Source organism: Hylaeus volcanicus, unplaced genomic scaffold, assembly GCF_026283585.1.
Source record: "Hylaeus volcanicus isolate JK05 unplaced genomic scaffold, UHH_iyHylVolc1.0_haploid 11782, whole genome shotgun sequence".
Taxonomy (NCBI): Eukaryota; Metazoa; Arthropoda; class Insecta; order Hymenoptera; family Colletidae; genus Hylaeus; species Hylaeus volcanicus.
In genome coordinates this window covers 1-17755 of record NW_026532822.1, presented here as the reverse complement: position 1 = coordinate 17755, position 17755 = coordinate 1, and the positions used below count along the sequence as shown (strand labels likewise).

At 38.6% G+C, this 17755-nt stretch overlaps 2 long non-coding RNA genes across 2 annotated transcripts; one reads left to right on the top strand and one right to left on the bottom strand.

Annotated features, from left to right (window-relative positions):
• The first annotated feature begins 2778 nt into the window (after positions 1–2778).
• Positions 2779–3446, top strand: LOC128882441 (uncharacterized). The gene is made up of 3 exons (XR_008458419.1): positions 2779–3067; positions 3143–3184; positions 3262–3446. It is a non-coding gene; the product is annotated as an uncharacterized LOC128882441 (long non-coding RNA).
• Positions 3401–5189, bottom strand: LOC128882442 (uncharacterized). Its single transcript, XR_008458420.1, has 3 exons — positions 4928–5189; positions 3607–3759; positions 3401–3527 (listed from the first exon to the last, which is right to left on the bottom strand). It is a non-coding gene; the product is annotated as an uncharacterized LOC128882442 (long non-coding RNA).
• Positions 5190–17755: the final 12566 nt, after the last annotated feature.

Genomic DNA, 17755 nt, shown 5'->3' with positions numbered 1-17755 from the left:
CGGCATTGGGTATGAACCTTCTATAGAAATTAAGAATTCCTAGGAATCTCCTCAAATCGTTGATTGTTCTTGGTTTTGAATACTCCTGGATTGTTTTGACCCGTTCTGTCAACGGTGCCACACCATGTTGGCTCACTTCGTAACCAAGAAACCTAACACTATCCTTTGCGAATATACATCTTTTTATATTTACAGTTAAACCATATTCTTGTAATCTTTTGAAAAGCACGTGTAAATGTTGTCTATGTTCTTCTTCAGAACCGGATGCCACCAAAATATCGTCAATATAACAACGTGCGAAAGGTAAGTCTCTTAATACTGTATCCATGAATCGTTGGAACGACTGAGCAGCATTCTTGAGCCCAAATGGCATTTTACGGAATTCAAATAAACCGAAAGGTGTGATCACCGCTGTTTTGCGTCGATCTTCATTTGCTATGGGTATGTGATAATACGCACGCGTTAAATCCAGTACCGTATAAATTTTTGTACCTTCTAATTGTTGCGTGATATCATGAATATGAGGTAAAGGGTATCTGTCGGGCTGAGTTCTGCTATTTAATCCGCGGTAATCTCCGCATAGCCTCCAATCATCTGTTTTTTTTCGAATATGGAGTGGACTTGCCCATTCGCTCCTTGATTCCTGACAGACTCCTTGTTTTAATAAAAAATTAAATTCTACCTTAGCTGCTTTCAGCTTTTCCGGCGTGAGACGTCTTGGTCTTTCTGCAATCGGTGGTCCTTTCGTCACAATATAATGTTGTACTTGATGTTTCACACTGTCATCATAGGATGTCTTGGTTAGTTTTGGAAACTCCTTTAGCAATTCCCCGTAACAACAGACTTTGCTCACCGTTGTAATGGTTGTATGCTGTGAATCAGTCATTTTTCCTTTAGTACGTAATAATGTTTGACCGTCTACTAACCTCTTGTGTTTTATGTCCACAAGTAAGTTGAAATGTCCCAAAAAATCTGCGCCTAATATGGCTTTAGTAGTCTTGGCCACGACAAACTTCCAAAGAAATTCTCTGCGTAAATCTAAATCTAGCGTCAGTGTCCTTTCGCCATAGGTATTAATTGTCGAACCATTTGCTGCATACAAACAAAATTCAGGATCTATGTTTCTTTTGTCTCCAAACCTTTTTGGTATTACAGATATATCAGCTCCTGTATCTATTAGAAACTTGATGCCTGATCTTTGATCAGTAACCATGAGGCGCGTTTGTTTAATTACACCGTCCTGTTCCGCCTCGAGTAGGGACGGTGATCTTAGTTTTCCTGTTTTCTACATTATGAAAATAGCATTTATCATTAGTATTCCGGCTTCTAGATGCAGAACGATTTCGACGCCAATGTGGTGACTTGGCCCTTTTGTAAGATCTGTAATTACCACGTACCAACGCTTCCAGACAGGCCATACGTTGTGTTAACTCTGCCAATTCGCTTTTTTGTTCATGTTGATCTCTTCTAGATGGTCTCTCAGGTTCTGATACGATAGCCAATTCCGGTTGTCCAATCCGTTCCATTGTTTTATCAGCTAATTTGGCCAATTTGTCTAATTCGACGTCTTCCAAGACCGCTAATACTTCTTGGATTTGTTTCGGTAACCTTTGTAACCAGAGGATTTTTAAAACCCTGTTGCTTACCTTGTAATTCAAGACCCGTAAGCAACTGTCTTAACTAAGCTTCTTCAGATGCCGCTAATCGAGTGATCAACGCTTCTTTTAATGCAATATAAGCGTCACCTGCTGTTGTAGCATCCAAAATATCTGCTACGACTTTCATTGTCGCGGAATCAAGATTTCGGACTACCGCAGCTGCTTTTACAGCATCTGCTGTGATACGATATGCCGCAAATTCTTTCTCTAACATCGAAGACCATAACTTTGGTTCGTCTTTCCAAAACTGGGGCAACCTTGTACATTTAAAGTCGCTAGCCTGGACTTCTACAGGAGAAACCTTTTGTTCTCCCGACGTCGACATTGTTCCTTTATCTTCCATCCCGGGTTTCGGCACCAATTTGTTATGTAGCGTATTTCTACGCCTAAACTTTTATGGAACAATTACTTTTGCCGGGGAAAGGTAATCTCGTACTCGTATATAGAACACAGCTTTTTGGGTTTTCTTTTCTTTATTTTCTCTTAATCAGACGAACACGTGTCGCGATGCTAATCACGCTAACGAACCTCTCTAGCTTAGGTTGGTAACGCTGCTTGAACCTATGACTATATGTAGGTCCCTACAAAGCTAAGTTCTCGTGATAGCATAACACATGTAATATAAAAATTATTTAAAGTCATTCGCTATGCAAATTATCTTTGTAAATTTTGTTGTATTCAAGATAATGTAAAAAGTAATAATAAATAATCAAAAATTACTTATTTTTCGCGTAATATTTTAAAACGACCGCATACGGCCCGCGGGCTGGATGTTACCCATACAGGGTCTAGATGTTCGCGATCTGGAAGTCAAATGCTTAGCGTGGCCAGGCAAGGTCGTGTCGATGAATAAGAATTATTTTAAAACGCAAAATAATGATAGTGTACTCATATTGTCAGGTTTACCGCCATTGAAAACCCCTAAACAAATTCATTTCAAAAATTTGTCCTCCAAAAGTCCCTTTAAAATAATCCCAGCTCATACATTTTTTACCTAATCTAGAGTCAAACTCCCCAAGTTGGCAACCATTGCAGTACTATAGTTATAATTAGCGATGTGTGGTCCCAATCTAAAGACGCGCTAGCGACCAATCACAGTATACAATAGCAGAATCGACTACTAGAAATATAAATATAATATATAATAAAACCTGACGCACTTAGTCGCCCGTAAAGAAAAAGACAAGAGTAATGAATTGAGAACCATGCGTCTTTGAATATAACTAGAATAACTAGAATACTGCGCGTTCAACTTTTTTTGACGCGCATGTGCGTCTGGGAGAAGAATCTAGTAACATTGTATTCTTATACGTTATCTACTTTTGTTGCAAGAATTCGTTTTAATACCAAGTCCTTTGTAAGGATTGGTTATCTTTTTATTATCAAACCATTTGAAAGGATTACATTTGGTAAGTGACGTTTACATTTACTAATAATATGTATGATATTAGTGGTTACTATAAATTTCTTGTTTTTTATTTTAGGTTATCGTTTTAGTCTCAAGTCCTTTAGCAGGATTAAATTTGGTAAGTGACTTTTAAATTTAATAATATAATAATATGTATGATATTCGTGTTTATTAAAAATTTGTTTTTTATTTTAGGTTATTGATTGAATATTCAAATTCAACTAAGTGAAATACACTCGATAGCCTGCATTGCGCCGTGTTTCGAGTATAACATATAATAAAAAATAAATCATATACTCTTATAATATCACTCGATAGGCTGCATTGCACCGTGTTTCGAGTATAGCGTATTATAAAAAATAAAGTTCATTAAAAACACATTAGAACGCTTGTGTCATATGCCTTATCTTATATCTTATAACACCACTCGATAGACTGCATTGCGCCGCGTTTCGAGTATACTACAAATAAAAAAATAAAGCTTATTAAAAAAATAGCGTTTGCACATCTGTATCATTAATAATATTATTAATATCTTACCGCTCAATTTTAATAATATGCAAATTATAATTGAAGGGGAATGGTTAACAGATGATCATATAGAATATTTTCATTCATTATTACAAGCTAATTCTAATTATAGACCACGCGAGACGTGGAGAGTTCAGTGCCCCGATACAATTGAACCAGTTTCTGAAAATCAGGATCACATACAGATTTTGCATCAATGCGATAATTTCGAAACCAATACAGGGGGACACTGGGTTTGTAACTTTTATATATATGACGAAAAAAAACTTTATATTTATGATTCCCTTAATTATAAAAAGTTGCATAATCATCATAAGATTTATATTGAAAAGTTATATCCGTTTATGAAAAAACATGACGGCAAAATTAACGAAAAATTAATTGAATTTCCTCATGTGCAAGCTCAACTTAACAGTCGCGATTGCGGAGTTTTTGCGATTGGATTTGCAGTTTCATTATTATTCAATATATCACCAGACAAAGTAACGTACAATCATGCGATGATGCGTCAACATTTGATCAAAATGTTTAAATCTAACCGTATAGAACATTTTCCACGCATTCAGAATCATTAACAATTATCACGTTGTGTGCATGAATATGAATCTACAAGTAGTAGTGCAATTAATAAAAATCCCTCTTGTGGAAATGATGATAAAAATGTACCATTTAGAGATAAAGAAGTCGCCATACATGCAAGTACAATTCAAACAAATTTACCATCCGTTTCGCAGTCAAAAATCAGCAATGCACATGTACCAAGTAATAGAACAGAATACATGTCTAATTATTATAAAAGACATAGAGAGGAAATTAATTTAAAAAGGAAAGCTATTTATAAAGCAAAGAAAGGGAAATGTAATTATTATAACGCATATAAAGAAGTGATAAGCGAAAAGGGAAAAAATTATTATAATGTACACAAAGAAGGTATAATAAAACGGCATAAAAATTATTATCAGCTCACTAAAGAGAGCATAATTAAAAAGGGAAAAGTGTATTATGACATAAACAAAGAAGTGAAATGCGAAAAGCGAAAAAATTATTATCAGCTCACTAAAGAAGGTATAATAAAAAAGGCAAAAGTAGTTTATGACGAAAATAAGGAAGTAATATACAAAATGCGAAGATATTATTATCATCTAAATAAAGAGGTTATCTCCAAAAAGCGGAATATGTACTATGATAAAATACGTAAAGAAGACGATTATAATAAAGTAGCAAAGCGTCGTGCTTCACTGAGAATAATAAAAAAGTATCGTTATATTGCTGTAACAAATAACAATATAACAACCAAAAATCACAAAGAAATGTATATTAGAAAACTTACAAAAATGATTAGAATGCCGTCCCGAGAAGAAAGTAAATTGGAAGCTGAGCGTATAATAAAATGGTAATTTCATATTAGATAAAAGTACGGTAATTATAGAGAACAGGTACATCCTCTCCGATTTCGATGATTTTTCAATATGTTGTAGAAATCAACATTGTGAATAACTTTTTCCTATACATATAACCGTCGCTCGGCCTTGATTTCCGAGATATTTGCAAAATATCATTGCTACTACTACAATGAATATTGCGTATAGCTACGCGTCTGTGGCAGCGTGTGTGTAAGCGTTCAGTCGTCGATTGTTTAGGCTCGGAATACACGTACGCGTCTGTGAGTTCCCGTAATTTCGATGCGTATAATTTTCGCGCAAAATCCTTTTACAAAAATTGAAAAGCATATATGAAAAGCATAAACACCCCTCAGGTGCGCTGCAGTACTCGTTGTTGGGGGCTTCGCCACCAAACCCCCGACCGGGAGCGAGCCCCCGGAACCCCATTTTTTTACTGTACGAATACAGATCATGCGCTACTTTATATGTATAAATTAATTCGGAACAGATTGAAACACGAGCCGACCAGCGAATGATAGCTAACGCATACAGACTCACAGTCGCGTATGTGTATTCCGAGCCTAAACAATCGACGACTGAACGCTTACACACACGCTGTCACAGACGCGTAGTTATACGCAATATTCATTGTTGTAGCAGCAATGGTATTTTGCAAATATCTCGGAAACTAAGGCCGAGCGACGGTTATATGTATAGGAAAAAGTTGTTCAAAATGTTGATTTCTACAATATATTTAAAAATCATCGAAATCGGTGAGGATGTACCTGTTCTCTATAATTACCAAAAGTACATTTTGGAAATGAGGAAACTCTTGAAAGATTGTAAAGAAAAAATGGAAATTTCCTTAACGCGTGCAGCAGAATGTTTAGACAGGACCCAGAGCCAAACTCCGAGTTGACTTCAGCGACAGTCGTGGAAAAAGTAGGAAACTTCGAGACAAGGACAGAGAGGGCGATACAACAATTGCAGGAGAGACGAGGACAGGGCGATTAGGCTAGCATGATTCTTGTCAAGGATATTGAAGCAAAGAAGCAATATTTTCTAATAATTCTGGTTTCAAAATATTCCTTATACCTTGGCGCATGCCACTGTAAGGCCCGATTTCGGAAAAAGTGTTTGTAAACAAATTTATTCTATAAGAAAAACAAAAACCATACTTTTATTATTTATAAAGTTTCAAGACCGAAATTGCAAAATCGGGTGTTACAGTGGCATGTGGAGTGATGTAAAGAATATTTTAGAAAAAGAATCGTGAGAAAACATTGCTTCTTTGTTTCAATATCCTTGGCAAGAATCATGCTAGCCTAATCGCCCTGTCCTCGTCTCTCCTGCAATTGTTGTATCACCCTCTCTGTCCTTGTCCCGGAGTTTCCTACTTTTTCAGCGACTGTCGCTGAAGTCAACTCGGAGTTTGGCTCTGGGTCCTGCGCACCCTTAATGCTTTGTGTGGACAATCCAGACATACATCTTCTTCAGAATCATATTTTGCGGAAAGTTCGTACCATACTTTCGACGGTACTGAATCAATTATATTGAATTCGGAAGGGAAAGCTATAAACGTTCTACCTGTATTGAAATCGAAGAATACAACAAAAGCATGGTGTTGTAGTTATCTATGTAAAACAAAAGATGTTGAAATTCCAAATAATTTACAGGATTTCTTCAAACAACTGTTGGAATGCTCATTAAGAGAGGTACATATGTTGAGCAACCATATCAGTAACTGTTCTAATAAAATGCATACTGATAAAGTTGGTCATTCTCATGGTTGTTACATAAACCCTAAATTATGTAAGTCCAATTTTCTAGCCTTAGAGATTTTGGCGCCTTATTTTCCACATTTACGATATTTGAGGAGAATGATATACAGAATAGTGAACATTTGTAAACAACTGTTACATAATTTAGACAAAGCTTTAAACGATAGTGACCTTGATAGACTTCGACGAATAACACAGCAAGCTCGGAAAGAGACTGAAGCATTACAAAAAGATAATACCGAAATAGTAAGCTTGAACGAAGAAAAGATTATATCTCGATATTATTTGGCATTTAAAGCTTTCACAAAGCGGTCTTTGGATACACCACGCCTCCCGTGTGTTTCCTGCGAGAAACTCTGTTTTGGAAGAGAGGTTTTTAAGCTTAATATTTTGTAAGGTATCAGAGAACGGGAACAGGCACGGGACAGGATTGTCGTCGAAACAACTGCGGACCTCTTACAGTTCGGCCATCTTGACCATATGGTCGTCCTCGACCATGCCGTTATTTAAATTCTCTTCTTGACAATTTGTTTCCATATCACATTCATTGTCACCTATCCATAATTTCATTCTATCTGGACTAAAAACCCCAGAAAACGGCTTCGAAGTTAATTGACATCCTTCTATGTCTTTAATTAAATATCTGTCCATTCTCAACACTTTGTCGACTATGTAAGGTCCCTTGTATTTCGGTAAAAGTTTTTGATTTATACCCGGCGTGGTGACAACATTTTTAATCATGACATAATCTCCGGCTTTATACGCATGAGGCTTCTTATGTTTCTTATCAAATAAGCTTTTATTATACTCCTGTAACTTACGATTTTGTACAACAGTTTCCCTAAGTTCCCGAAAATATTCTCGAAGATCATCATCAGACAATCCAGGCTGAAGATAACCAAACAAAAGTGAACTCGGTTCAGTTCCTATCGCTTTGTGATACGTATTATTTAATGTAAACTGCGCTTTCTGTAATGCTTTCGCCCAAGATTCTCCTGCAGATAATTTAGCTAAAATGGATTTTAAAAATCTGTTGACGCGTTCTACCTGACCATTACTTCTAGGCGTGGCTGTTGCTGTTTTAACATGTTGGATTTTCAATTCCGACAAAAATTCATTAAAATCGCTAGAGGTGAACAAACTACCTCTATCTGACACTACACGCATACAAGGTCCAAAATGATGGAAGTATTGCTTTAAACAATTTATAGCTTCTTTTACTGTAGTCGATTTCACAGCGTATATCATAACATATTTGGTGAATGCATCTATGACAATAAAGATATGTTTGAAACTATATTCGACCTTTTCTAGCGGACCGTAATGATCAATATGTATTGTTTGAAAGGGCTTGGTTCCCTTATCATAAATGTGAAGTTTACCTTCTATTTTCCCGGTTGGAACTGAAAAGTTAGGCAAGTAATACAATTAGTAATATAATCTTTGACTAAAGCGTGTATGTTCTGAAACCAGTATGTCTTAGAAATTAATTCTATCGTTTTTTCTTTGCCTACATGACCAACGTCGTCATGACAAATCTTAATTACGTTATTAATCATTGCTTCGGGTACAAAAAATAGTATTCTATCGCCGTATTTTCTATAAACAACGCCATTTCGTCGTTCAAACTTTGCGTTTTCGGAAACTTCGAGTTCTGTATGCAGTTTCATAATTGTAGGATCTTTTAATTGTTTATAAACTAATATCTGTTCGAACGATAACGGCTCAATTACTAATACGTTCCGGCTTAGAGCGTCCACGTGACGCATACGATCAGCTGTTCGATGCTCTATCTTATAATCGTAATTTTGTAAAATTAAACACCATCGATTAATGCGAGGGTTAATGTCCTTTTTACTTAATGCTAATTTTACCGCGTTACAATCAGTTACTATAGAAAAATGTATCCCTTGGAGATAAATGCGAAATCGCTCTAGCGCATAAATTATAGCCAGTGTCTCTAACTCATAACTGTGATAACGGTTTTCTGTGTCTGTCGTTCGTCTACTGAAATACATTACAGGATGCATACGTTTGTCACTCTGTTGTTGCAATAAAACAGCGCCATACCCGTACGAACTAGCATCCGTATGGAGTTCCGTAATCGCGATTGGACTATAAAAAGCTAATATCGGTTTGCTTATTAACAAATTTCGTAACGATTCGAATGCAGCTAATTCTTCGAATGCAGCTAATTCTTCGACTCCAAATTTAAAGGACATTCCCTTTTTAACCAAATCGTACAATGGTTGTGCAATTCGAGCGAAATTAGGTACAAACTTTCTGTATAGCTAGTAAGGCCTAAAAAACTTTGAACCTGTTTTCCCGTCTTAGGTTGTGGGAAATCTTGTATGGCTTTAACATTCGACCCATTCGGTGTGATTCCATTAATATTAATATTGTATCCTAAATACTCAATCTCTCGTTTAAGAAATTTACATTTGCTGAACTTTAATTCCAAATTATGCCTGCCCAATAGTTCCAAAACCTCTTTTAAAATTTCTAAATTTTCATCAATATTTTTGGTGGTGATTAAGATATCATGTAAATACAGCAAAACCTTTCCAGATTCCAACAGTGGCCTAAATATTAAATTAACAAACCTTTGAAAAGCTGCAGGTGCATTTGCGAGTCCGAACGGCATTTTTAAATATTCAAACTGCCCATCAGGCGTGACAAAAGATGTAAATTTTATCGAGTCTTCGGAAATAGGGATGTAATGAAATCCATCTTTTTAATCTAAATTTGTAAAATAGGCACTGTTAGACAATCTATCAATTTGGTCCTCTATCAACGGAAGAGGATACCTATCTTTCACCGTAATTTTGTTCAACGCTCTATAGTCTATACAAAGTCTATAACTACTATCTTTTTTCCTCACTAAAACAATCGGGCTACAAAAATCTGAATTGCTCTGTCTAATAATTCCTCGGGACAACAAATCATGAATAATTTTCCGGACTTCCGTCTTTTCATGCCACGACAATCTCCTTGGTGAAAAATAAAAGGGTTTACTATTTTCGGCGAGTGTAATTTGAAATTTATAATCAACCGGTTCAGCTGTACGTTCTGAATGTACATAATTTTTTAATAATTCTATTAACGTTTGCTTAACTTCAACGGATAGCGATGCATCGAAATTCTCTATGGCTGTATCTAATTTCTCTTTCGTTTCTATGGACTCAATATTTAGTATTTCATCTCTATACTCTCGATCATAATGAATGCTTATTACTTTACTAAGAACAACAGTCATTCCAGGTCTCGTCATAAATTCACGTCCTAATAAAGCGCCTCCGCTTTCGATGATTTTGGACATTTCAGATAACCGTGTCCTTGTTCACCGCAGGAGAAACACGACCCTCGCTCTCTCTTGGGTTTCGGACAGGAACCTGTCAGATGTCCTTCTCTATTGCAATTGTAACACCGTCGCACAGGCTGCAGTGGATTTACAGCACTACAAATATTGCCACTGGGTCGCGGACTCGCCATAATTCTCTTGTCAACCACGACGTTTTTATTCGTCCTGGGTTTTAAGGATATCTTCTCAAACACCTCTAGTAATTCGGATGATTCCGCAAAACGATGCATTCTCGCTTGATTGCGTAATAAATCGTCCGGGATCCCGTCGATCATATAATCGATGAGCTCCTCGTCGTCGACACCCACTTGATTGGCTAAAATCATTTCATCGTGATGATATTCGCTGAAGTTTTCGTGAATTCGCCACGACCTTTCCTCGAATTTTCTCTGTAGCGCTAACTTGTTTTGCCGATGGTCAAACATTTTCTTCATGGGTGACAATAAAATTTCCACGCTCATTTCAATATGTTCGGGCTTCGAGTGAAGCCACTCCAACGCTCTTCCTTTTAATTTAGCCGCGATGAGAACTTTAATAGCATTCTCATCCAGCTCGTAAGTGTTTCTCAACAAGAGCAGCGACTTTTCCCACACCAAAAATGTATTTTTGGATCCGTCGAAGTCACTTAATAGATCGCCCACTGCTCGGACGTTCATATTCGGCCTGTGACTTTGCAGCGATCGAGACGAGTTTCTTAAAATCTCGTTTTCCCTTCTCATTAAGTCCATTTCACGTTGAAGAAGGTCTCTTTCCTGTCGGATAAATTCTAATTCCCTTGATGCATCCGGTTGAGGTTCGACTATTTCTGCCGCAGCTAACTCTTGGCCCACGTCAACTTCATCCAGAAGAGACATCCACGAACCCTCCGGACCAGCAGCGTTTAGCCTCGCCAACAGATCAGTCTTGAATCCTGTCGTCGACAGGTTAAGCCGCTTCAAACATTCCTTCAATTGCGGAATCGTAAATTTCGGCGGACTCATTTTCACAATCTGTCTCAAAATTACACAAAATCACACACAAAACTTGTCACATAAAACTTTTTGTTGAATCCGTATTCCACTTCTGAGGATTAACTGTAAGGTGTCAGGGAACGGGAACAGACACGGGACAGGATTCAAACAAACTGCACGTAAAGAGGGCTATTATAATATATTATTATTTAAACCAAAGTGGTTCGCGCGCAACATAAAGGAATACTTAAAGCGTAAAAGGCGAGATTCCGACCGATCTCGAGATGCGTTCGACGAACAGTCGCACGTAACTGCCTCGGCTGCCACGAACGCATTTCGGCGTCGTTGAAACAACTGCAGTCCGTTTGATTGTCGTCGAAACAACTGCGGACCTCTTACAATTTCGAAAAAAACATATAAGGGAAATGTAATTCAAACATTGTTAAATCATATTGGATACAAAAATGGTGATGTGCACTTTATTTGTCGATATTGTCACGATAAGATTCGCAACGATTCTATACCACCAAAATGTATTTTAAATAATCTTGATGTACATTCAGTTCCAGAAATAGCAGTGTTGAATGAGTTTGAACGAATTCTTATTCAAAGAGCTAAACCTTTTCACGATTGTAAGAATGGGCACAGTGATGCATAAAAATATGCCGCATAAACATATGTTTCCAAAAGTAAAGGGGAGAACATTCACCTTCCATTGCCGTTAGGAGAAACTTTAAAAAAAATCTGTCCTTCGACTGAACCTTTAAATCTAAATCATGAATTATACATATTGGTGCGGGGCGTTCCAACAAAATCCAATATAGTTTGGGAAAATTTAGTTGATTTGAAGAAAGTATGGAATGCCTTAGTATCGTTGAAAGCGAATAACCCTTTATACTCAAAAATCGTTTTACCACAATTTCACGATTTACTGCTGAGTGCCAAATTAACAGATACAGAGTTTCAAGAAGAAGTTCTTGGTAATGATAATAATCACGAAACTATTGAGGACGTTGAAGGTGAAACACTTAATATTGACGAAAACAACAAACGTGCATTATTGACGCAAACGTCACAATCTGATTATTATTATGAGCAGTTTACGATTTATCCAATGTATGATAAAAGGATTAACGAATCTGCTACTGGGCTCTATCAAATGCTTAAAGTTCATGACATCTCGTTAGGTCATCGTGCTGAACACTTAGATATGAAATGTTTCCCAGATTTATATCCTTATGGAGTGAACGGACAGCATGAAAACAGATTGGTTCGTTTGACTAATCATGAATTCATTAAGTCAAAAGTAATGTCCAAGCATTCTCAATTTCGATCGAACATGCAATATATTTTTCATTTATTACACGATACCAATATGCGGCAATTGAACGCTGGAATTTATCACAAAATGAATGTCGCTAATCCACGTGAAAAATATACATCTGCTGGTTTTCTAGAACAGCTCTCTAAAAATCAGCTGCAAACGAATTTGAACACTATATTTTCCAGATTACGTAATACAGCCCAATATTGGCAAAAACCGAGAAATGATTTGAACTGTATGATATACCATATGGAACAGCTACGTGGTATCCTCACGCTCAGTCCAGCTGAGTGGCTATAGACAGATTTAATAGAATATCTTCGTGAAGTGAACGGGCCATCGATGGCTAAAATGTCGCCGAACGAACTCATTGCTTCTGACCCCGTTTCAACTGCTAGATTTATAGATAATAAATTCCACGCTATGCTGAATTTCATTTGTTTGCCCGACAATCCAATTAGGAAGGTCACTCATTACTTTTGGCGTAGAGAATATCAAAGCCGGGGATTACAACACTTTCATCTTTTAATTTGGATTGAAGATGCTCCTATAATCGACAAATCCTCGAAGGAAGAAGTAGCAGCATTCATTATGAAATACGTCACTTGCAGATTGCCGTCACCACATGTGCCGCCAGAATTATATAGACGTGTAATTACACATCGAATGCATAAATGCAATAGTTACTGTCTACGCAACAAAAAAAAACTAAAAATTCCTTCTGTAAAGTATGTAGATTTTCATTTCCACGTCCAGTTACAGAGGCTATGACAATGTTACGTATACAGAAACTCGCTGTTTGTTTCCGAAGCTCGCGTTCATCAATTTTATTTTATCTACCCTCCTGGAATTTGGAGCTCGGTCTCCCTGGAGTGCATCCTGCAGCTGCATACTCTTAACATCATCTTCTACTTGCGTTGCGTGGGAAGACTTCTTATCTACCCTTTCCCAGGGAATGCAGCTGCTCACCTCAGAGCCACGAAAATCCTAACCGTCAGATTTCCAAATATGGAAATCACCGACGGATCCCCACCAACATTTAGGGATATATAAACCCACGATTTTCGTTGCTCGGGGGATTAGAACGATAGAGTTACGTAGAGTCACATCTCGTCCATCGTTGCAGAGTGTGCTTTAGTGAGATCGGGCTTCAGTTTCCCTTTCGATAAAGTTAACCTTATAGATCCGCGAAGACGGTTTTCATCTATTACGGCATTTAGAATCACACTCGACCCCCGCATCGCCATTGCGTTAACCCCGTGCAACAATTAGGTAATTAAATTCAACGTTTACTACACACGACCGCGTCAACACAACACTACACATTTGTAACTTAGTATAGTTATTCTGAATATATATTCTTTTGTGTAAATTCAAAGTTTCCTAAGTCAATTACTAAACCTTCACGATATAACAAGCAATCCTAGCCTGTGTAACGATCCCACAACATAATAACTTTGCCGCTCGAGTTATTATTCAATTAAATTAATAAGTTGCGAGGCTTTATCCGCGACGCGTAGTATTCATCAACGATACGATTTAAGCTCAGTGTATTCAACCCGAATTCCCTAATTCAACCTATCCTGCGGTTACCCTTTACTGGGAGATACCGATTCCTGCTAGCTATCTGACTTCGCGCCAGAGTCGCTGCACTTTTCCAACAACTTTACAATTGGAACCTTACCCTACGGTTACCCTTAACTGGGAGATACCGATTCCTGCAGCTATCTGACTTAACGTCCGAGGCGTCTGCATTTGTCTCCAATAAACAACAACCAAACACCCTAACCTACGGTTACCCTTTACTGGGAGATACCGATTCCTGCAACTATCTGACTTCACGTCAGAGTCGTCTGCATTGTCTAATCTATCCTCAGCCTTCGGCACCATTGATACACAATAATTAATCGTATTGGTTCAATTCTCAAATCTACCCCACTTGCTGGGCTCACACGCGCGTCGCTATCGCCCTGGCTCGTAACAACAATAAGGGATGTGGCTGTTTCTATAGGTGCTAGAAAGAAATTGAAAGCAAAAGGTAGACTCTATGATCTTCCACGTTCGAGAAACAAGTCCGTATCAATGATTTTAATCCTTCTGTTCTCATGGTTTGGATAGGTAACATGGATATACAATATATTGGGGAAAAGACGGGGATGGTATCATGTTACTGTACTAAGTACGTGTCAAAGCCTGAAAAAAGTTACGTGTTCAGACAACGTGACGTTGCATTTCGTTAAGAAAGAAACGTTCCTAATGGATGGGGGCCAGGTAATGAACAAGGGTGGGAGTGTTTTCTGGAAAGAAAACTGTTTTTCCCCAGAACTCAGTTTCGAAGTGACCGCCGCAGTGTCAACTGGGAAAAAATGGTGCGCTCTAATCAAGAATGGTTTGAAATATTTTGTGTGTATGTGGAGTGTGGGCGCAATTCGGAGGAGGCAGCGCGGTGTTATCGCCAACGATATCCGCGATCGCGCCCGCTGACTGCCAAGAGCATTCGGCTATTGGCAACGCGGCTTTGTTCGGATGGGGTCCTCCAACCGAAGTCTTCCGATTCGGAACGCCCTCGCCTACGTTCCGCGAATTCGGAGGAAGACGTCCTGGATCGGATTGCTGAGGATCCCACCCAAAGTGTGCGCGACGTAAGCCGCAACTCGGGGTAAGTTTAACTTTTTACCGCTTTCGTGTTTGTTGTCGGAATTATGTATTCTATTCATAATTATGTATTCTATTCATATTAACTATTTATGTTGTATTTCAGCGTCAGCCGGTCGTCGGTGCACCGAATTCTTCGGGAGAATTCTCTGCACCCGTACAAATATGTGCGGGTGCAGAATTTACTCCCAGAGGATTATGAAAAAAGGGTGGCGTATTCTCGGTGGCTGCTGGGCAAAATCGACGAGAATCCGGCGTTTTGCAACTCCGTGTTGTGGACAGACGAAGCACTCTTTACCCGGGGGGGGGGGGGTGCTTCAATGCCCACAATTCGCATGTGTGGAGCGAGCGGAATCCGTCTGCGATTCGACCACGGGCGTCCCAATACCGCTGGTTGATCAATGTATGGGTCGGCATTTGCGGCGACTTCATTGTTGGGCCGTACATTCTACCCGATAGATTGGACGGCCCAGCGTACAAGGTGTTTCTAGAGCATGTTCTTCCGGACCTTCTGGAAGAAATTCCATTGGAGACCCGGAGGAACATGTTTTACCAACACGATGGAGCACCCGCCCATTACGCCGTAAGTGTAAAGGCCTATTTAAATGCAGCCTTTCAAGACAGGTGGATCGGCCGCGATGGTGCTGTTCCGTGGCCCCCGCGGTCACCGGATTCAAAGCCCCTGGATTTCTTCTTTTGGGGGTACCTGAAGGTACATTTACTGCTACTACTCAATTATTTCTAGTAAAACTTAATTTATTTTACGTTTTATACATATTTCGTATCTCAGAATGAAGTCTACCGGCAGCCGGTTTCCACGCCCGAGGAAGTCGTTGCACGAATCCACGCCGCGCTGGTGAAGCTGCAACCCAGCATCCTCCGGAACGTCCAGGGCGCTGTTATTCGAAGGGCGACGACGTGTCTAAGAGAAAACGGCGGTCACGTCGAGCCCTTTCTCCAATAATACAAATCGGCCCCTTTCGGGGCCACCAAATATTGGGTGCAAAGGACTCGGATTTAAAGGACTCGGTGCAAAGTGATAGTGACCGTGGAAACCCCTGTGTAACGCGTAGTGAGTTCAGTGACCGGCCGTCCCATCAGCTGAGCCGCGTAGCAGGTACCAGGCCAGGATCGGTGCGATGACCCACTCGCCGCAGCCCTTCTTCACGAAAACAGGTCAACTTACAAGTCAATGGGTGAGTCTAATTTTAATTCTGCCTTCACATGTTAACCCTTAGAAGCCTGATTTTTCAAATTAAATTTTAAAAAATATCAATGTATTTATGATTTGAATAATTTTGACAACTGACGTTTATTTTTTCAACTTTTGTTCAAAAGAACATTATGCAATGGTAACATACATACAGCCAAATATTGAAAACAAACCAATTGCAAGTGTACAGTTCGATTTAAAAGTTCGGTATCAAATTTGAAACTTAGGGCATTTAAGGGTTAATTTCAGGCATTTTTATTACTGGTATTTTTTCGTTGTAACACATGAAATGCCTCATTTTGTATTGGCAAATTTTTTTATCCACTTTCTCGAAAAATATTTCTATCCTTCAGATCTTTGACGCATCAATGCAAAGTTTAGAGTCTCCTTCATTTTAATTTTCAAACATTTACATATTTTCACCCATTTTCTTATGCATGTAAGTTGTACATTTTAACGATTCTCATGTTAAAGTTAGATTCAAATTTATTATGATAAATTGTCATTGAAATTTTTTAACGATTACGTATTTGAAGGTAGGAAACGTGTAATTTCTTCATTAAATGTACAGATTTCGATATCTCCTATCTTGATCAGTAACGTTTAATATAAAGAAAAAGTTATATTTGCTTAAAGTTTTCATTATAAATCAGACGTTTCATGTGCTACAACCTCACACTGGTATTAACGCGTGCTGTTTTACCGGCCCGCTTGTTCGCTGGCTCGAGCCTCTTGGCTTACGCCTATGCTCTGAGCGCGCGCTCCTCGGGCGCTGTGATTGGTCAGTGTTTTTCGTTAATAATTCAAAAACGAAGCCCCATCCGACATTTTTGCAAAGGAAATTGTTGTTCAGAATCGTCTCAGCTACCCCCATTTCCGGCTCCTCCCCGACTTTTGGGACACCCTGTATAATTAAAAATCCTTTCTTTAGCAGTTAGCCTTTGTCGTGAGTACGGTTTTAATAGATATCTTTTCAAAGGATATGCATCATCACCCAACAGAACAAAGGGTGCTGAAATGTCAGTTGACGGAATATTTTCATTCTCTGGTATGTTTAAAGTGTTTGCTTCAAACCGTTGATAAATATTTTAATCTAAAAAGGTTCCCCCATCACTTTGCTTACCATAAGCCCCAACTTCAATAGCAATGAACTTGTAATTTGCATTAGCTATTCCCTACAATTAGAGATCACAGTTTTGAACGTGTATTAATTAATCCCTTAAGGGATTAAGAACACGTGTATTTTTAATACACGGGTACCCGGGTATCGAAATACACGGATATCCAGGTACGTACACGAGCATCGAAATACACGGATATCCAGGTACGTACACGAGCATCGAAATACACGGATATCCAGGTATGTACACGAGCATCGAAATTTCGATACCCGGGTACTCGTGTATTGAACATACACGGATTAAAACACGGATCCATTAATTACCCGTAAACCTGGGTATTTCGATACATGTGAAATAGAGATCTGTACCTG